The sequence below is a fragment of the Camelus bactrianus genome, chromosome 7 (genome assembly GCF_048773025.1).
Source record: "Camelus bactrianus isolate YW-2024 breed Bactrian camel chromosome 7, ASM4877302v1, whole genome shotgun sequence".
Taxonomy (NCBI): domain Eukaryota; kingdom Metazoa; phylum Chordata; class Mammalia; order Artiodactyla; family Camelidae; genus Camelus; species Camelus bactrianus.
In genome coordinates, this window is record NC_133545.1 from 68,753,018 (window position 1) to 68,775,506 (window position 22,489).

General features: G+C 33.7%; 1 protein-coding gene and 1 non-coding gene across 4 annotated transcripts in view; both read left to right on the forward strand.

Moving 5' to 3' along the window:
- Positions 1-22,489, forward strand: part of SEMA3A (semaphorin 3A) — a 443,880-nt gene that overhangs the window by 154,401 nt on the left and 266,990 nt on the right. The window lies entirely within an intron of this gene.
- On the forward strand, positions 18,141-18,216 carry TRNAS-AGA (transfer RNA serine (anticodon AGA)). The gene has a single exon. It is a non-coding gene; the product is annotated as a tRNA-Ser (tRNA).

A 22,489-nucleotide genomic window follows, 5' to 3' on the forward strand; every position in this document is an offset into this window, starting at 1 on the left:
GAGGAAGAGATGGCTATGCATGTCAGTCTTTCTGGTTGAATTGGAATTAACATTATATTCTTAACAAATAATCAGATATTGCTTAAATAGATTTAGTTAACTTAAATATTATTGTAGATAATGGTGATGTGTTTCCAGAGGTTTGATAGGCAGAAGAAAGAATTTTCTAAATTTTTCAAGAACAAATATATAGCCCAATAATTAATCAGGCTTTCTTCTCTTGTGGCATATCTTGAGGATCATTTTATATCTTTGGCACCTTTACTACATGAAGAGGAGAAAACTCACATCTGTCCATTCTGACACATGCCAAGAAGTTTTACTAAGAGGTTTGATATAAGAGGGATTGGAAATTATTGTCTAAAATGATGCTTTGAGATTATCTGCAGATTTCATTACTCATGTTATTTCTGTTCTCCTATTACCATAGATAATTGACTATAGTTTAAGTGGGAGTATGGACTGAAATACAGTTGCAAATCATCTGGGTTTCATCAAAACTGTATCCCCGTTGGGACCCAACTGGACTCTGAAACAACTTATGTCTGGAAGCGCTACCCATAGCCATCAGAGATTAGCCTGAGATCTCTGACAGTTGCTGTGGAAACTGTCCCACTCTACTCTCAGTGAAACAGTAACCAACAGCAGTTAGCTGGAACTGAAAATAACAAAATAACAAAAAAAAAGCCAGAACTGAAAATAACGATAACAAAAATAATACAAAGAAGTAAGCAAAAAGAAGCAGGTATTAACATTAGTTGGATATGTAGACTGTTGTGCATAGAACCATGTAAATTAGTTACTATGAATGGAGTTTCTGGAACAATTTATTTTAATCTACATTACAAACATTAAGACTCATAATCCCCAAGTTTTTGAGAAATTTTATCCCACATTGTTCTAAGTATATGGTCACAAGTTCCTTTGAGCTTTCTTCGTTAAGGACAATCATGTTTTGTTTCTAAAAGTGAAGTTAAAAAAATTCAGACCAAAACATAGAGTTATTTTTTAGTCAGAAGAGCATAGAAGTTCAGATAAAATTATTTGACAGTCTGCATTTTAAGTAGTGCTTTTCTAAATATTATTTTAAAATCTCTAAAAAGTTTATCAAATGGTACTCAGAATATCTTACTGAATAATAAGACAAAACTGACATGATTTGAAGTGGTGTTAAAACTGAAAGTACATTGTCAAACTGCCAAACTGATTTTGGAGGCGGGGGCTTGGAGGGAGTTGGGAATTTTTAGTGAAAATACATTTAAAGATGCACTTTAGTAAAGATACATGTTTAAAATGAATGCATTTAAAAGATTTTTCAACCAACAACACTCACAGTACTAAATTCTCTTTGGATAGTGATTAAAAAGCTATCAAAAGGAGTATGAGAATTTCAAAGTTGAATAAAATAAAATCATGTTTAATCATAGAGAATTCCCAGTATATCTAAGACCTACTTGTTCACATCCATAGAAAAGTCAACTGCAGTTCTACAGTCATTTAAGGAACATCCCAAATTGCCCTGCTAAGCAGCCAGGAAGCCCCTATGCACAATGACAACTGTAACTTGCTATGTAGACTATGGTTCTGCCATAGATTCAACTGGCAAGGCAACACTGAGGTCAGATGGACTGAAACACGTTGTTATTATCAGATAATATGCAAAACATACCCATCCCTTACGTGAATCTCATCCAGTTTTTAAACGTAGATGAGCATGTTGCTCCAATTCATAATTAAAAAGAGGATACACGTGTTGAGGTAGCCATTTTGAAGAAGCTACATGAAATACCTTTATCAGCTAGTCTGCCAAAATGTCCAGTCTCTGTTTCATCCATTCGTCCAGCTAACTCTACATAAATTTCATGTCTCAGCTCAGTATTACTTCCACAAGAAAGCCTTCATGTTTTACAGTGTTGTCACACTTACCACTTCTTGCTCAATACATTATATTTTCTATTAAGTTGAAGATTGTGATTCTCTGTTTACTGTTTTATTCACTAATAGTTGCTCAATTAAGATATTGTTTGACTAGTTGAGCTTACATTTAAATATTATATATTTTGCTTAATTAATATCACAGTTTCTTGATGCTTTCAATGAAGCATGAGAATACCTGTGAGAGTGACTTTGACTTGTGCATTTATGAACATGTTTGAGTTATCAAATCCAACCATGGCAATGGCTATTATATCACAAGCTTTTGCCAGATTATCCTCAATGTGTTATTGACTTATTTTCAAAAGCTTAATAAAAATCTTTGATAATAACTGAGAGGTAAATGTAAATAAGAAGTGGTACACTATATAGTTAAAAAAAAAAAGCTAATGTCTAAAACTTTGGCTTAAATATCAGAGGGCATAATTATAATTTTTTTTCTTACTTACTAGTTGCCTTGTTTTACCAAAGAGAGCAAAGTTAGAACAGGAAGAACTTTTAAAACTCATTGTGCACAATTCTTCTAGATATAAGAATGAAAGGAGTGAGGAGAGAAAAGCAAAATGATTTTTCCCAAATAAGCACAGTCAACAGAAAGCATAGATGTAGAAGTCAAACTTTGGAAAGCTATAAAGACACTTTTTTTCTACTGCAAACATGTGGACTTCATTTCAGTTATTTCCCGCCTTAAAAATTGTATTCTTTAGAACAGTTATGCCTCAAGCAAAAAATAAATGATAGCATTCATGTTTTGTGAATGAAGTAAAATCTTTACCTCTACAGCCTGGTCACTTAATATAAGAATATCCAACAAAAATAACAAACCTAATGCCACTCATTTAAAAACAAAATGATACTGTCAGCATTTTGATGAATGTCTATTTGGAATCAAGAGACCATTGCATTATAGATATATTCTAGAGCAGTTGCCTGTCTAGACTCTGAGGTTGGATGGAGGTGCCTCCTAAATTAAATCCTTTCATATCCCACAGGCTGAGATCATGCACATCTGAGATGTGTTAGTTGAAATTCCACACAATCCTCAGTTGCATGGAATGAACGTAATACTAAAAGTAAGGAAACTAAGAAAAATTGACATTAAAAAATGCAATTATACAAAGGTCCCACAAATAGCAGTGAGAAGGGCTCCTAGCAGCCTCCTTTCACAGATCTAAACGTGAAGCTGAACTATTCTCAGCTCCAAGGAGGAGCTGTGAAGGTAGGGAAAAGAGTTTCAAGACTGAGCAACCAAAAGTGAAATAAGCCAGGCAGAGAAAGACACACACTGCATGATCTCACTTACATGTGGAATGTAAAAAGCTGAACAAAGTCGAATGGTGGTTGTTAGGGGGTGGGGGTGGGGGAAATTAGGAGAATTTGTTTAAAGTATACCAATTTCCAGTTTTAAGATGAATAAGTTCTGGAGATCTAATGTACAGCATGGTGACTATAGTTAATGATACTGTATTGTACACTTGAAAGTTGCTAAGAGAGTAAATTTTAAATGTTCTTAACACACACACACACACACATACAAATGCTAGTGTGAGGTGAGGGCTGTGTTAACTGTCCCTATTGTGATCGTCTTTCACTCTGCATATCTGTATCAAATCATCGTGTTGCACACCTCAAACTTACACAGTGTTTTATGTCAATTATATCTCAATAATTAATTCAGAGGTATTGTCTGAATAGCTTTCTGCTGGGGACACATAAATGCAAGATATGATTCTTTCCCTCAAGTATCTGGCAATTTAATTGAAGATGTACTTTTCTCACCATTTTACCAGTTCAAACATTTATTTCCTGAATATTTAGAGTATTCCAGGTATTATGATAAATTATTGGTAAAAGAGGAATAAAAGTAAGTGCCTACAGAGGAATGTCATCATGGGAGCAATATAGTAAAATTTTCAATAAAATATGATAAGTGCTAAGATGGCAGAGTGCCCACTTCTCAGTACTCCTTTAGCCTTCGTCTAACTCCCATGAGAAGAATATAGGAATTTAATTTATTTAATTATGGTGATAAATATAGACAAATAACCTTCTGTGAAACTGGCCAAAACATATAAATAGGAGATTATAGCAGACCAGGCTATAATGTGCAGCAAATGTAAGAAAGGGTGCTAACGCTCACCACGGGGAACTGCCAACTACAGCAGTGATGAGATGCCATTTTCCTTCCATCAGGTTGGTGAAAATTAAAAAGAGGAAACCTAGTTAATGTTTTCTAGGGTGCCAGGATGTGGGCACACTCATGGCTGGAGAGAATCCAAATGATTATGAATTCACGAAAACTGATCAGGAAATATCTACTGGAATGAAAATGCATCTATTTTTAATAAAATAACAACTAACAAGCAAATAGGACAAATAAACAAGGGCAAAAGTAAAACCCCTCAGGAGTATCCAAATGTTCCCCATTGGGGAAGCGTTAAATAATGTGGCTTTAATCTATACCAGTGAATATTGCACGTTGAGTAACAGCACGGATCAGATCTTCGCATTTGACTGGAGGCCTATTCGTGATGTATGTTTCATGAAAAGCCATTTTGTTGTGATGCTGTGTTTTTGAACAGATTACATAAAACTCAATCTCTATTATCTGTTGGCATATAGGTGTTCATCAGTGTGAAGAAAGATGTGGAAGAGCCTGCTATTGATCTTGGCAACCTGAGGTGCAAGGAAGGGAGTTAATATAGGCAATTTAATTTTAATTTTTCCCCTGACATAGCTTCACATGTTGATTTTGCTTGAAAATATTTATTATAACAAAACATAGATATTATGGAAAATAGTGAGATCAATGCACTTGAAATATTTTTTGGATTATTAATGATTTGTAATTTATAGACCTGTGGCTTTTTCCCGTCCATTTGTACAGGTAGTCAAGACAATCATATTACTCTCAAAATTAAGATGTTTTAAGCTGAAATAGAATTGTTAGGGTTTTTTCTGCATTATCTGTGAATTAGTTTTCTATCGTTCATCCCACCTACTAGTAGGTAGGTTGGAGCAGGTAGTATTGTAACACTTTACAAATGACTTTCCCTATTCCATACACCAAATATACGAAACCTCATTGATTAATGTTCAGAAAGAAGCCCTGACGTATCTACATAAATCAAAATGCAGTTGTGAGAAAGCAACTCCAACTCCTTTGAGAAGATATTCTTTCAGGAAACTGAAGTGCTTCTGACCTGGCTCTGAATAGGTAATTACATCAGTCCACCGCACAGGGCACTGTGGATAAAACCGCAAGGATGACGCTTCACAGCAGTGATTGGTCCAGATGTTTGAATTTTGATTATGTTTGAGATGGAAACATTCAAAAATATGTGCTTTAATTATAGACATGGCAATAATTATTTCACTGCTTCATCCATCACCCTGCCAAGACTGAGATTTTTGTAACTACTGCTTTGTTCAGTGCATTTGTAAACAGACATTCTGCAGTTTTGCTAGGACTGGTTTCAAATTACTACTTGTATATAATTTGCTCTAAGAAATATGTAAATGAATATCCCCATACATACATTAATATATTCACCAGTTAATCCTCTACTAGCTGGTCCACATGAAAAACTTTCAGAGAACCAGGCAAGAAATTTTTCACAATAAAATAACCTACAAAACATACATTAAACTTTGACTTTTAAAATACACTCAGAGGCCTTTGATTGTGATGGTTAACTACAATTTTCTAGTAAAAGGAGATGCAAGTCCATAACAGTTTTACACATTTTAAAAATTTTCTTTATTTATTATTGAGATATAGTTGATTTATGTAAGTTTCAGGTGTACAGCACGGTGATTCACATTTTTTAAAGGTTATATTCCATTTATAGTTACTATAAAATATTGGCTGTATTCCTTGTGCTCTACAATATATCCTTGTAGCTTATTTATTTTATACATAGGCATTTGCACGTCTTAATCTCTTTCGTCTATCTTGTGACTTTTTACATTATTTATTTACGCATTTTTGCAACTGCCATATTTTGTGGATCATAAAGTCACTAATACCACTTTCTATGATAAAGCTTGCTGAGAAGGAATTAGGAATAGGCTTTGATCCACTCTAACTTGTGTGTTTTCTGCTTCCTACACATTTTTATATGATATTGCCTTCCATTAAATAAACTATTGAGCATCTTCTTCATTTTGAGAGTAAAGGATCTTCGCACATGTTTTATCTACTCAAATGATTGAACTGGACCAAGGGTTTTTACCAAAAAACACTGCGTATCGTAGTAATAGACTTTTTTTTTTTAAATCAGGCATCAGTATACTGCAATGTGAATAAATTATTTAAATACATTTATGAAATTATAATTTATACTGGCAATTTCTATATCAAATCTTAGTTCAAGCTTATGTTACCCTAAGCACATATCTTGCTTTCCCATTTTACCTTGCAAATGGGCGCTGACAGTTAGGCAGCATTTAGCATTTATCATGCTTATCATCACAGCTGCAGTGGCACTAAAGGTGACTAAGAATGGCGAGAAGAGTTTTTTGTAAAGAGTAGGAAATAAAGGAAAATAACGATTGATTCTCGTTTGCCTGTTGAATGGTTGGAGGTAGATAAGCGGATTTGTAGTGAGGTCATCAGTCACAAAAGGATGGTAATTTGAAAATGGATTAGTTTAGAAGTAGCAATTTCTGCTCCATGGGTTTCAGTGAAAAAGTCTGCCTAATTCTGTAAGAGACCTCATAAACTGGCAGAGATCAATGCCTACCTAATGTGCCATTATGCAGCGGGCACACTTCAGTGATTACAGCACAGCTGTGGCTGGGCTTTGCTTGATATTTCTTTAGCGCCTGCACCACAGGTGCTCCACATGATTATTTTGCCCAAAGGAATCAACTCTTTAGGGAATTAAAATGGACAAGAGAGGCTTTTCTTCCTAAGAAGCTTTTCACATTTAAACTGAAGAATGAACAGTGTCAGATGTCAGTAATGTCAGCACAGTAACAAACAAAGACTAAACGACTTGTGAGAAGGAAATCATCCTCTATTATACGTCTGGATGACACTCTCCTGTGTTTAAAATTTTATGACATAAGACTACCTGCCTTTGTAGCTTGAAAGAACATGGCAATACAAATTCCGAGTTGGAAATGTTCCATGTTCTAAAGATCGCAGCTTCATATCAAAATGTAAGGGGTAGCGTTAACAAATATTTAAGTTGTTTAGTTTTTCTTCTAGGCCATGCAGTTGGCAGTGAAGAATGAAACGAAATTCAGTCAAATGAATTTACAACAATTTACACAAAGGAATATTAGTCATATTATTTATCTGAAATTTTCCATTTCATAGCTCTTTAAATTTGATATGATATGTAATGAGATGATATAAACAACATTCCAGGGCAATGCATCACACAGAAATCACACAGAAAGGAATTTATTGAGAATAATTTATTCCTTGGCATTAGTCAGAACAATATCTAGTATCTGATCTGAACCCTTTGATGTCCTTTTTTCTTCCTTTATTTAAGATAGATGATGTGTTTATAGTTAATAACCAAATTTATCAGCAACATCAGATTTCATTCAGCTGCCTGACCCATTCTAAGGAAAAGGAATACAACTACAATGAATAACCAAACAATATTCTTTTAGATTTTGAGGGCAAAGAAAAGGGTTTCCTGTACTAAATTATTTCTCAATCTGCTCATGCAAAATCCTTTCAGAAAAGGACCTTCATTTACTCCACAGTGAAATACTAATCTCTAGATGAAATATTCCTAGTAGAGACAACATACTAACTTGAAATAGTATAATACATTTAACAAGAATGCTGATACCGTCCCATTTAATACTTCCAAAGAATTATGTTCAAACTTCAAATGGATAATTAATTTTAAAAAAGGACTTAATTCAAAAGAGAACTGTTGCCATGGTGAGGGGACTATCTGGGGGAAAAAAAACTCACTGGGAGATTTGGGAAAAGAGGCAATATGAAGGCACGAAAGGAAGATGAAGCTTCAGCTGTGTGAATCTACCAGGTAGTACCCAGAATTCTCTGTGACTCCTTAGACAAAATAGATAAATAAGAAGAATAATTTTTTAGCATATAGAATAATCTAAAAATATAATGAATGTAATAAGTTATCTTGAAGTTATTACAAGAGGTAATCCTTCTCCAGGGGTTTTGAGTCCAGAGGAGAGATCCTTGGACTCTCAGTTAGCCATGGACACAGGCAGGTTGTTTAATCTTTTGTGACATTATTGTTTTAATTCATAAAATAAATGGTTTAGCCCTATTTTTAAATGATAGAAATTAACTCATGGGTGCCCCTTATTGGGTGTATTGGGTGACCTAATTTTTGATTTATTGAAATATTCAATAATTATCTGAGTAAAATTTACTCGAAATTTAAAGATTATCTCTCAATACATAGATAGATAAACATTTTGCATATTACGTTTTTGAAGTGATCAATATGGAAGCATCCATTGCCTGAAGTATAGAAAAATGAGACCCTACATTGTGTGTATATATGGAGGGAGGGCTGATTCTCAAAGAGAGACACTGCGATATAGAAGGTAAATTTCTCTTTCATTCCTATTTTTCTAAACCCAGCATTGATCCTTGTTATTGTTTTTGTATACTGTCATGAGGGTAATAAAATCAATCTAGTTAAATACTCACTGTCACTGTTCTATAATAACCTTCCATTCAAGGCATACTGTAAAGGCCCAATATGAGCCTGCAGATGTTGTGGCAAATATGCTGCAAACAAAGAACATTTGAAATGTTTGGTGTAGCTGGTTTACAGGACAGCACTCTGGACAGAAGAATACTGGAGGTACTAGTTTTTCCAGACTTCCCTCTTTTTAATACACATAACCATAAATCTGAAAAAAAATGTTGCTGGCCTACTTTTCAAAGTAAAGGAATACACAGAGAAAGATTAAAATAAGCACATTGAAGAAATTGTTGCAAAAAATTTAGTAAATAAGATGAAGATTTGCGTTACTTGAGAAGTAAGAGCTGCTGTTAGAATGCTGACTGGGACTCACAGTTCCTCACAAGCCGTTCTTAGAAAAACAATCCAATTAGAAAGATTTCTCAAAGACATGCTCTTTTTTAAATTATTGAAAAATGGAAAAGGAATTATTCACGTTTAAATCAAATGGAATATCATGTTAAAAGAAAGTAAAATAATAACAAATGATATAATAATAACAGATATTGCAGGTTATGGGTTCTCAGAAACCAAATAGGCTTAGAAAGTGTAATGAAGAACACACTGGAATCAGGCCTGGTGGACGAGGAATACTTTTCTAGTGATAGATGTGGCAGAATGAATTTAAAAATACATCTTGTGAGTGGAGTTTGGATTAAAGGAATGATAACAGAAAAAGAGAAATGATGATACATTGGAAAACCAAAATAGAGGATCCTTTTCAGCTTTAAAAATGCTATGATTCTACACTTTAGATGATTTGGCATAAAAAATTGAGAGAACATTTATTTATCACAAAGTAAGATAATACAAACTTTACTGAGGTTTTTTTTAATTGAGGTATAGTCAGTTTACAGTGTGTCAATTTCTGGTGTACAGCATAAAGTTTCAGTCATACATCTTTTATTTTTTTAATTAAAAATTTTTAAATTTATTTTTAGTTTTAAAAGATTTTTATATTCATTGAGAGATAAAAAGTAACTTTACTCTAGCATAACTTAGGTGGAGCAAAACCTAAGTTGGTGCCTGGAATGTAGTTGGGGTCAGTCATTTTTTAACTGCATTATCCCACTAATTTCAGCAGGCTCGGAGTTAAACATTTAATGAACTTCTTTGCTTGTGTTTGTGTGTCTTATAGAAAATAAATATTTTTTTAAAACTGTGTAAGTATAGATACAACATGTAAGTTGTTTCTTTTAAATATTAAATATAGATTATTAATGATATGAATGGCATCAAATATTAAGATCCTTGGAAACACATTATTACTGCCTTCTTAAATGGTGCAAAGGTAGTTCCTTGCATTTAAAAAGTTGACCCATACAAAACATAGTCAGAATCCTAAAACAGTAGAGCAGAGTGTTAAAGAATGAGTCTTTGGGGCAGGGAGAGGGTGGAGATGGGCTTCTAAAGTTGCCTGCCTTTGAGTGCTGGCTATTTCTTTCATTTCTATCTGCTATTTTGATAAGCTCACTCAAATTCTCCAAGGCCTGTTTGTATAGAATAAGAAGAAACAATAGTTTCTGTATCACAGAGCTACTCTGTGGAAATGAGATGAAGTATTGACAGTTTTCTCAAAGAAATATTAGCTATCATTATCTAAAAATGTAAGAATTCCTATCGAACTAAAGATAGTGAATGGAGAGATTTAAACACTTTTTTCTTTCCTAGAGAGTCATATTTGTTATTTATTCTTTAACCAGAGTCTCCTATTTTAGATAAAACTCTTACAGCAGTCCTTGAATAATTGTTTAAAAGCAAGGTAAAATGAAAGCTAAGCCCACGCCTTCCTTTATCTGCTTTACTCTCTATCCATTCTACATTCCTTCTCTGTCTGGCACTGAATTCAGTGAGACTTCAAGACGTGAATGAAGGAGCTTGAGTTGGATGAGTATCAAACCTCTGCTATGTCGAGGTGCCTCGTATTTATTTCCTTTTTCTTCCCTGAAAGTAAAAAATCCGCTGCTCTGCAGTGTTTTAGCTGAGATGGGGGATGAGGTGAATTGAAATGTTTTAAACAAAATTTAACATGCCAAGACTTCAACGGAATTTGGGTTATTGTAATTTATGCATATTTACTGAGCACTATGCTTTTGCTAATGTAAATAGCTATTTTTTTCCCTCCCAACATGTTGTCTGTTATCAAAGAAAATATCCCTATATGCAGCTTCTTTTGTGAGGACCATCTTGCTAGTTAGAGGCAAAATGAACAAAATGTTCAATGAAATTCTCAGAAAGAAAAAAGTAATAATAAAGGTTTTTATGCTCACCTTTATATTATTTGGTTAAAATTTTTGGCGTCAGCAGCCTAATTGTCTTAATCTTTAGTTAAAAAGAAATATAACTTTACTACTAAATGATTTGGGTTCATTACTTCCTCTTACTATAGCCACGTATTTTATTCCATTATGCGTGCCAGTGTTTGTGTGCATGTGTATGAACACATATTTTTTCTTAGATGCCTTTGTTATACCTGTATTGCTTTTATTTCCTAGAAAACTTTTTAGTGAAGCATGAAGTCAAAATTCTTTAGATTTACCTTTCTGAAAATATCTTCCCTCAGGTTTTCAGACACCTCCTACTTTGTCTTCTGTATTTAAACAGTAAAGGACATAGACTCATTAGAGGGAAGTTTGATTTTCTTCTCTGAAACCACCTAGGAACTGTAGATAATATATGTAAAATGCGAGAAAAATTTTTAGGACGACCACAATTACAACTCAAATAATAAAATAAAGTTGTGGTTACATTGTCAAACATAAAAAAGTACAAGAGAATAAATAGCAGAATAAACCCCACCAAACACACATTGAGACCTGCTGTTTTCTCTGTGGGTGTCCACATGGCTTTGATTTTCATCTAATTGCAAGACAACACAAACACTGGCAAAAGCTTTACTGGATGTTGGGTGACCCCACTGTGTCAAATAGGACTTGAATTTGAGTGCCTAAAGAAAACCTCTGTATGATCTGTTTGTTTGGCTTTTGGTCTCAGAAACTTAATAGGCCCATCAGTCAAAAGAGGAACATCATCTAGGAAATGGGGAAAGTGTTTTGATAGTGAGATTAAAAAATAATCACATTCTCCTTCCTCATGCCCTATGTTATTAATAACTTTGAAAAAGTCATTCCATTCGTGGGACACAATGATTAAAGAGGATCCAACATTCTCTTTGAATTGCTCAGTACTCTTTGCGGAACAGGGTGCTCGAGTTGAAGGTCAGGAGTCTTTTTAGTTTTGATGAGTGTGAGGAAATGAAACATTTTTCATCCTCAGGTTGCCAGTCTACCTCACTTTGTCTGCTCTCACGCTGAAATTTTGTAGGTAAAGTCTAATGCTCTTAGGTGGTGATATTGTCAACAAGGGTAGATTTAAGGGCTGCATCTGCTGCTCTATGTTTCAGTATCTCAAAGTCTAACTTTCAGATAGTTCCTGAATTATAACATTTGAAAGAAAGAAGAATGCAGCACTTAGAGAATGGTATGAGAAGCTAGCCTCTGACACTCAGGAGAACCAGGCTGAATATTTCCTTAATAAATGATCCCTTTGCTGTTTGTACTAACCAGTGTCAGCCAGCAGTTTAATATAGACACATACTCAGAGATAGGTACACTTAGCATTTACTTTAGAAGAGAATGTAGGTGCTCAATTCTCTTAAATTTAGACTTTACTATAAATCAGCTATCTGACTTCCTTCTATAATGCAACTATCTGGATTTTAAAAAGGAAAATAATGCTCATTTTCAGAAACAATATTAATCATAACCCTCTCATTTGAATATTTAGTATGGAATTTAGCATTAATTTTCTTTCCCAATCTAGAATAGTAATAGTTTTCAGCCATACCCAATGAGTTGCCAAATTTTCTACATTCTTCTCTAAGGTATTATATTTTTTCTATAATTACATTTTCATTGATATTGCCTTTCTTTCAGACCTTTTTACCTTTTATTTAGTAAATTAGAGTACTAGGAATGAATTAACAGATTATTTTAAGTCTTTTCTGGGATTTGAAGCCTGGAAAGATGGTGTATGACATTAAAAGTGGTAGTTAATAAATTCAGTATCTTGTAGTAGCCTTTAATGAAAAAGAATATGAAAACGAGTATATGGATTGATGTATATATATATAATTATGCTGTATACCAGAAATTGGCACATTGTAACTGACTATACTTCAATTAAAAGCAAACTAGTAGTTAAAATAGAAAAATTGGTAAGAAAGATGAGCTTAGTTCTAATCAGATTCAGCTTGATACATTCAGTTAGAAATACCAGCACACAGCTTAATGCATGCATGTATCTATATTTGCATGTGTCATGGAAATGATCAGCATGTGTGTATTGAAATACTGATTCTATAATGGTATATTCTTGGGTGTTCTGAGAACAAAGATTTAAGGTTTGGAAGATTATGTAGGTTTGCGAGCCAAGCTACCCATTATAACCCATGATACACACACACACACACACACACACACACACACACACACACAATCTTTTAAGATTAACAAATCCATATTAATTTATCAAATAAAATACATAATTTTACTACTTTATTTATATAATTGAATTCTCTATTTTCAAAATTTATTTCATTGTGGTAGTTTATTTTAATTTATTTTTTTAAAAGAGAGAGAGAGCACAACTGTTACTGTATAGGAATGCAAGTGTTCTTCCTTTAGGGACCACTGCCTTTCACACAGCTGCCATGTGACTCCCAGGGCCAGCAATGGATCATGCTCAGCAGTCTTCCCAGGCTGTCCCTATTTTTTTAATTTTATTTTTTATTGAAGTGTATTGATTTGCAATGCGATTCAGTAATTCACCTACATATATGTATATATATACACACACACATATATTTTCAGATTATATGAGGAAAATATAACCACAAAGAACATACAGGCGGCAGACCAATATCACACATCCCCTGTGAGCACTCTGACTTCAAATTATGATATGTTTGACTAACTGCAAAAAAAGGTTTTATTTATCTTCAATTGTTTTGTATAAAAAAAATCTTTGTTCTGCTTTATTTTGCTTTCATCGTTTTTATTAAAACTGATTTTATTTGGAAAGTTTTCAAGCTTACCAAAAAATTTCAAGAATGGAAAAAAGAACTCCCACATGTCCTTCACCAGCATTCAGTTTTGCCAGCTACTCAGGCAGTTAGCACAACAGAATCCAATCCAGCGTGGTCCCTTGAGCTCAGTGGTCCTATCACTCTCCTTTCCTTCAATAAGAGCGGTTCTTCAGTCTTTCCTTGACTTTCACAGTCTTTGCATTTTTGAAGATTACTAGGCATTTATTTTGTAGAATGTCCCTCAGTGTGGAATTTTCCAGTGTTTCTTCAAAGTCCTGTCAAAGGAATACACCTACGAGGCTCTGAATTTTGGGCAGGAGTGCACAGGAATGGGGCTGTGTCCTCACTGCAGCCTGTCAGTTTGCATTATTTGTGTCTCATTACAGTGCTGTTAACTTTAGTAACTTGATTAAGGTGGTCATTGTCAGTTTCTCCACTACAAAGTTACGTTTCCTTTTTATTTTCTTTGTAAATTGTGAATATTTTGTCAGGAAATATTTTGAGACTGAGTAAACATCCTGTTCCTCTTCCCACTTCATTAATTTTTAGAAACTGTTGATATTTCTTACCTGTATTATTACTTTGTTGATTATTTTCTAATTTCATTTATCCCAGTGCATTTATTAGTTGACATTCTATGGTAAGGGGAGATTTATCTTCTCCCAGTTCAGTTATTCATCTGTTTATATCAGTGCAAGCTAATGAATTCCATTTTTATTCAGTGTGTTTTAATCATTACTGTAATTGTCCAGAGTTGGTTGGCAGACATGTCATTTTGACATGTCTAAATCATTCTTTGAGTACTCTGTTACTATCCAGCATGACACAGAGTTCTAGAATCATCTTGGAGTTTCTCTGCTCTAGCCCAGAAATTAGTCACTTCTTCAAGGAACCCTGGTTTCTTTCTGAGTAAAATACTTCATAGAAACCAAGATGTGAGTACTAGATGTGCTTCTTGTTGTTGTGGTTTTGCTACTCACAGGCCTTCTCAGTGAACAGAGCTGGAACACATACACAAAATATGCGTGCACATAAACAAATTTACATCTATATCTGTAACTATATTTATATCTATATATTAAACTATGACTTAATACTAACAGATCCAAAAAATTTTTAAGACATTTTTTAGAGACGTTTTAGATTCACAGCAAAATTGAGGGTAAGGTACAGAGATTTCTAATGTACCACCTACCCTGGTACACACATAGCCTGCCCCATTGTTGACATTTCCCCACCAGAGTGAGGCTTGTTACAATTGATGAGCCTGTATTGACATGTTATAATCACCCAGAGTCCATAGTTTACTCACATGGATCCTGACTTAGTGTTTTATCTAAAAAGTCATCACTATACTCAAGGTCATCCAGGTTTTCTCCTATGTTAATTTTCAGGAGTTTTATACTTTGAATTTTACATTTAAGTCCCTGTAAGTCTATTTTGAGTTAATTTTTGTGAAGAGTGCAAGATCTCTGTCTAGGTTCATTTTTTTACATTTATGTTCAGTTCAGTTGTTCCAGCACCATTTGTTGAAAAGACTATCTTTTCTCCATGGTATGCCTTTCCTCCTTTGTCAAAGATAGGTTGACTGTATCTGTGGGGTGGGCGGTCTATTTCAAGGCTTTATATTCTGTTCCACTGATCTATTTGTCTATTCTTTCACTAAAACCTCACTGTACTGATTACTGTAGCTTTAAAACTGCAATCTTGAGGTCAGGTGGGGTCAGACCCAGACCTTCAATTTTGTTATTATCCTTTAATATTTTGGCCTCTCTCCATAAACTTTAGAATCACTTTGCCAATATCAATAAAATAACTTGCCAGGATTTTGATTGGGATTGCATTGAATTTATATTATCAACTGACATCTTGACGCTATTGAGTCTACCTTTCCATAAACATGGAATATTTCTCGATTTATTTACTTCTTTGATTTTATTCATCAGACTTTTGTCATTTTCCTCATGTAGATATTATACATATTTTGTTAGACTTGTATTTAAGTATTTCATTTTGGGGTGCTAATGTAAATGGTATTGTGTTTAATTTCAAATTCCGTTTGTTCATTGCTATAAAAGAAAGCAACTGATTTTTGTATTTTAATTTTGTATCCTTCGGCCTTGCTATAATAACTTATTAGTTTCAGGGGTGTTTTTTTTTTTTTGGTTTTTCTTTTGGATTTTTTACCTAGACAAGGCTTTGAATTTTTCAGTATTAAGCATGAGGTCAGCTGTAGGTTTTCTGTAGATATTCTTTATCAAGTTGAGGCAGGTCTCCTTTTCCCCTAATTTAATGAATGTTTTTATCATGAGTGGATGTTGGATTTTGTCAGATGCTTTTTCAGCGTATATTGACATTTTCAGGCTATTTTTTAATTCTTTAGCCTGTTGATATGACTGATTGCATTAATTGATTTTGAAATGTTGAACCAGCCTTGCATACCTGGGATAAATTTCACTTGATTGTGGAGTGTAATTTATTTCAGACTTTGTTGGATTTGATTTGTGGATATTTTGTTAAGGATTTTTACATCTATATTTATTTGAAATATTGGTCTATAGTTTTCTTATCTTGTAATGTCTTTGATTTTGATATTAGGGAAATACTGGCCTCATAGAATATGCCTTAGGAAGTATTCCCTCTGCTTCTATACTTTGAAAAAGATTATAGGGAATTGGTATAATTTCTTCTCTATATATTTGGTAGAATTCACGAGTGAACCCACCTGCATCTGCTCTTTCTGCTTTTGAATGTTACTAATTATTAATTTCATTTCTTTAATATGGGCCTATTCATACTGTCTATTTCTTCTTGTATGAGTTTTGGTAAATTGTATCTGTCAATGAATTGGTCCATTTCATCTAGATTACAGAATTTATGGGCATAGAGTTGTTCATAGTATTTTTTTTATTATCCTTTTAATGTCCATAGGATCTGTAAAATAGATTAAATTTTAATCTATTGTTAGTCATGCTTGTGCAATGACTTCTGGACTGAAATCAGATAGAGAGAAGAAAAAAAAGAAGGGAAAGGATTAAAAAGCCATTGTTTTTCCTGATTGTTTTTCATCATCATCTCATTGACATTGAGACAATGAAAAATGTCATTTTGTCTAAAACCCTCATTTTATTCTTAAAATAATTAAGATAGAGGGAAATGAAACTACTTGCTGAAGTAGCACATTTAGGTAAATGTAAAACCATACATTATACTCAGAATGGGTAAGTGGTCTAATGCTTTATCCACCAAACATTATTTTATTATTTAGTTACTAAAAAGGAAATAAAATGACTAAGACTTAGCTAGTCAGATCTCATATTTTTTGAGGGACTGCTATAAACTGGGCACTGTTTCATGAATTGAATCTTTCAATGTTTTCAACAAAAGCATGCAGTGGTAATTAAAAATCCATTTTACTAATGAGGAGATCCTTATTCAGGAAGACTAAATGAATTGCTTAAAGTCAAATAAGATCATCAAGTATGGCTCAAATTTTGCTGAATTGGTTCTAAATCTGCTGAGCTCAATAGTACATTACTGCATAAGATATTTATAATAACAGAAACAGGGCTGGGAAGAACCATGCCAAGTGGCAATCAAATTAAAATAATCATTGATTTTTAAAATTAAGTTAGATTGTGGAAGTGACTGATGTTTAAATTTGTTTTCCCATCTTATTTGTGAAAGAATTAGTCCACTCAAAAATTGGTTTAGCAAGTGCCTACTATGTGCTGGAAATTTTACTTTTAAAGGTGTTTCAATCATGCTATCAAAGAGTCAATGAATAACATAGATGTGGAAAACATATAGTTAATACAACACATATTAAGCATAATATAAGGAAATGCTTTTTGTGAAATACATACAAAACAGTACAGAAATGCAGATTAAGGAGCCAGCATGTACCTTCAGAAAAGAGAGGGATGTAAGGAATAAAAGGAATTCTTCTTTTTATGAGATTAGAAGAGTTAGAGATACGTTTCAGGAAGCTTAGCCACATCTGTCCTTTTCCCTGCTACACTGCCGTTACCTACTAGTGTTACCTGGTGTAGTGTAGACATTCAATGAATATTTACTGAATAAACAAATAAAGAATAAATATTCAGTGAATTTCAAGTAACATCATATTTCTGAAACTTAGACCTCGGAATGGGGAATGGCAGAAGGCAAATCTGGAAAAATTAATTGAGGCGCATAGTGAATGTTTCCACTACCACTTTACATAATCAGGACAGTATTCTATGACCTTGAGCAACAGCATCTAATGGAATTGCAGTGTGAGCCACACAAATAACTATAAATTTTCTAGTAGTCATGTTAAAATTATTAATTCATCCCCACTCTACATTAAATTAAATTTAATGTCATAAGGATCAAAATGATTATTTGGACATTTCATCAATATTAAAATAATTGGGGGAGAGGGTATAGCTCAAGTGGTAGAGCACATGCTTAGAAGGCATGAGGTCCTGGGTTCAATCCCCAGTACCTCCTCTAAAAGTAAATAAACCTAATACCTGCCCCATGCCAAAATAAAATAATCAAATAATATAAAAAATAAATTTATTTAAAAATTAAAAATAAAATAAATAAAATAATTAATGAAATATTTTACATACTTTTCCTGTACTGCTTTTGGAATCTGGGCTTTATTTTACATTTACAGTAAGTCTCAGCTTAGGTTAACCATACTTTAAATGCTCAATAGCCACACGTGGCAATGGTTAGTATACTAAATAGAACTGGTCTCGGGTTCTTGTTACTTAAAGTGTGGTCCTTAGATCAACAACTGTTAAAAAGCTGGTAGAAATGCAGAATCACGAGCTGCACTTCAGACCAACTAAATGGGAATCTGCATTTTCTCCAGAATTTCAGCTAGTTGTATGTACATGACAGTTGGAGAAACACTGGTCTGGATAACCAGCTCTAAGGTTAAGTGTGTACATCCCGAGGAGTATGGAAGATTGGAGTTCAGAATGAATGTATCTATTATTTACGTTAATGTTGTTTTAAAAGTAAATAGTAAATTAAGCTTCGCATATATTTAATATTGTATTAACACTGGTGCCTTTATTTTGCCCAAATGTCAGACTGTTTCATGTCATTAATGTCTGGTAGCCTGACGTAAGAATTGAAGTTCCACAAAGGGAACAAATATATAGTGTCTGTTACCTTTTCTTGGTAAGTGGATTTATAAATTGTATTAACTATTATGTTTCCTGGTATTAATTAAACTAACAAAATGGAGACTGTAAAATATGTTTGTAAGTACATTTTTGATGCAAATATAAGAAAAAAAAACAGAACAGAATAATGATAGAGCTGTTTTTATTCTCATAGAAATTCTTCTTTGGTCTCAATTATAAGTAAAAAAAATGATATAATCACTTCAGTTTTGAGGTGAAACCTCTAAAGTTATCAAAATATCTACTTGAAATATAGATGAACACCCCTACAGTTAATAGGGAACTTAGCCCCCAGTGTATACTGTACTTTGCAATATTACCTAATAATAGTAGAAAGCCATTATAATTAGTAAGACATTTGAAATATTTTAATTTAATCTTTGTTAGGTATTTTCTACATTTGTCTTTGCCTAGGAGAATTCCAAATCACAACAGTTGTCTCAATATAATTATAAATAGCGCCCCCTTCTGCTCTCAGAAGAGGCTGTGTTTAGAAAAGAACTCACCTGATCACCCTGTTTATCACATGCACTTAAAATTTGTCTTTTGAGCATCTTGTGGTGCATGTAATGTGTGAGTACAGTACTTAGCACGTGTACACAGCTTTAAAATGAATGACCACATATCCCAGTGTAAAGGTTTATTGATTGATTTCTGTTATGTTGGAGATCACACAGCGAAGACCTGACGTGGGAAGAGCTGGAATGTTTCCCAGGTTCACTCTCAGCCCCGTGCTTAATTCTTCTCGGCAGCCCCTTTCAGGCCGGGAATATGTGCTCCCTCTCAGACTGATGCAAAGTGACAGTCTAAGCAGAACTGTGTACTTTTCTCTCCTCTCTTTCTTCTCTCTACTCCCTAATTGTGGGAAGAGGGAGAAATAATTGTTAGGAATTTCAGAGGTCCTTCCCGCATAGCGGGTTGTTTACTGACCCAAAGAAAGGCAGAATCCACAGGAGGCAGCAACCTAACCAAGTGGACTGAGAGTGGCTTGTGAAGCCTTGAAGGCAAATTTGCCAACTGTAAATTGGATCATCCACTCATGGTTCACCTGGGATAAGTTCAAGGCACCCAGGAAATGGAAAATTTAAAATTAAAACATAAAATATAAATGGTTAAAAATGGGCCAGTACCCTAAATAGATGGATGCTTGTATAATCTCTGAAAGTCTTTTGGAGTTCTTAGAGTCTATATGAAGAAAAGAAAACTTACGTAAATGTAGTTTTCCATTCCATGTAAATATATATATTTTTTTAATTTAAACTTAAGAAAATATATGAACAAATTTTGCAGAATCAGGGATGGTATTTGTGTGACCCATAAAATGAAATGGGCAAGGCTTTTGGGGAGGGGTCAACTGAACGAGCAATTAAATGAATTCAATGCTCCTGAAATATGGAAATCAAAGAAACATACGGTTACTTGTTGAACATGACTCTTGATAGTTAAGGAAGAAAGTGGAACAGGACACAGAGCCTGCCGAAACTTAGCAGACATTTGGCGGGGAATGCCATCAAACAATTAAATCACAGGTGCGTATATTCTACTTAGAGAATGTCCAACCATATGTAATTAATTTCTCAGCATTCCCAGAACTGCCTACAATAGATCTCGGTATTTTTCACGTAAGGACGGTGTAGCTGGGAGCAACTTTTCTCAAAGTGTGTTCTTTGGAACACTTGTTTTTCCAATACGCCGTGGGGAAAAGGTTCAACATTTAAATAAATGTAGGAAAACTTTCACACACTATTGCTGTCCTAAAGTTCACATTCCACATTCATATACTTAATGATCTCAGAGTTAACAGTCTAAGTGGTTTTGCAGTCGCCAAATTAGTTGTTCAACTTTGTTCATTCCACCATTACCTAAGCATCTGAAATTTCAGAAAATTTACTGTGAGTGACAGCTATTAATATCCTAGGAAACTAGTGTCCTATAGAAGACATTTTAGGAATTGCTGGGATGAAGGAATGCTGCTGATGTACTACTGTTACTAGCATGCTGTTGGCCTTGGTATGAATTTCTAAGTTTAAAGAAAATCAAAGGTAGTATTGGAAAAGCATTTCGAAATATTTAGTTGAATTGAGATTTCCATTGCTCAGTTATTTGAGCCTTCTTCTGTGTCTGAAATAGCAGTGTTATTTTTACTCCTACATCAGTGTGTCAGCAAAAGATCTCATTAACAGCAAGCCTGACAAATAATAGTGGACTATTCTCAAATGTGAAACCTGTGATTCTATAAATGCTAGGATTTATATATATGCATATAATGAAAAAAGTTATGTGTGCATGTATTTAATTATTTATTTTAACCAAACTGCATATTTCTGAAATGAGATAGACTTAACCCTCAGAAGTACAATGTAGAAAATCATCATTGTTACTGTTTATAATATACTGTTGGAAAATAATTGAGTTTAAGTTTCAGCTCATGATTATTATATAGTTCTTAAGGTGAAAAAAATCTGAACTGGAAAAACAGAGAATTCCCTAAAGAAGTTCTTGTTGGTGCCTAGGGACCAAATAGTATAAGTTTTCCAGATGCTCAGAGATAATGGTGTAACCTGACCAGCTGGTACAATGGTTAACTTGGTAGAAGTGTGGGAAAATATCTTTCAGCACTGGACTTTGTAATCTAGTCTCATTTACAATCAATATAAGTGAAACAGCTTGAAGAATAAAGTAAAGCCAATAATATTGGTGAAAGAAAACGATATTTTTAAATGTCCCAGGATGTCGTTACCAATACAATCTTATTTTGTTGCCTAGTTCCTCAGAACCAAGTTCTTTTAGCCAAAATTCTGTAATATATTTGAACTAAAAAATAAATATTTTTAGTTCAATACTGTTATTTTTTTCAGCTGAGTATAGTATTAATTACTGATAATAATGAATATAAATGGCCCATTATCTAACCATAAACAATCAAAAATAACTGGATTAACAAACTAATAGAGAGGCAAGCATCTAGAAGTATTATGTCCTTTCTTGTCACCAAAAACGAAAAACAAACCATAGATTTCAAATGCTGTAAAATCTGCAGCAGGTGTATGTGAAATTACCTCTGAGTACTTCCTTTGTTTTCACAGATTGATATTTTCTTTGGTTTTCAGTCTTGTTCTCCAATTAATTGTAATGGCCCTACTGACATAAACTATGATGTTACTTTTTTAACTGAAATATAGTCGGTTTACAATGTTATGTTAGTTTCTGGTATACAGCATAGCGATTCAGTTGTATATATATAACTGAGTATATGTATTCCTTTTCATATTCTTTTTCATTATAAGTTATTGCAAAATATTGAATATAGTTCCCTGTGCTATAAAGTATGACTGTGTTGTGTATCCATCTTATGATATACTTTTACCAAGCTAATTGAATATTTTGTTTTAGTTCCTAGCTGTTTAGTTCAGTCATTCTGTCAAGTATCCAAATATGCCAGCTAAAGTGTGAGATACTCTGGGTATATCTATCAACAGGACAGACATGGTACCTGTCTTAAAGAAGCTTATAAACTGGTGAGAAAGACAGTGACAACTGAACAGACTAAGTAATTGAATTTAGTAACTGAAAGGGGTTCA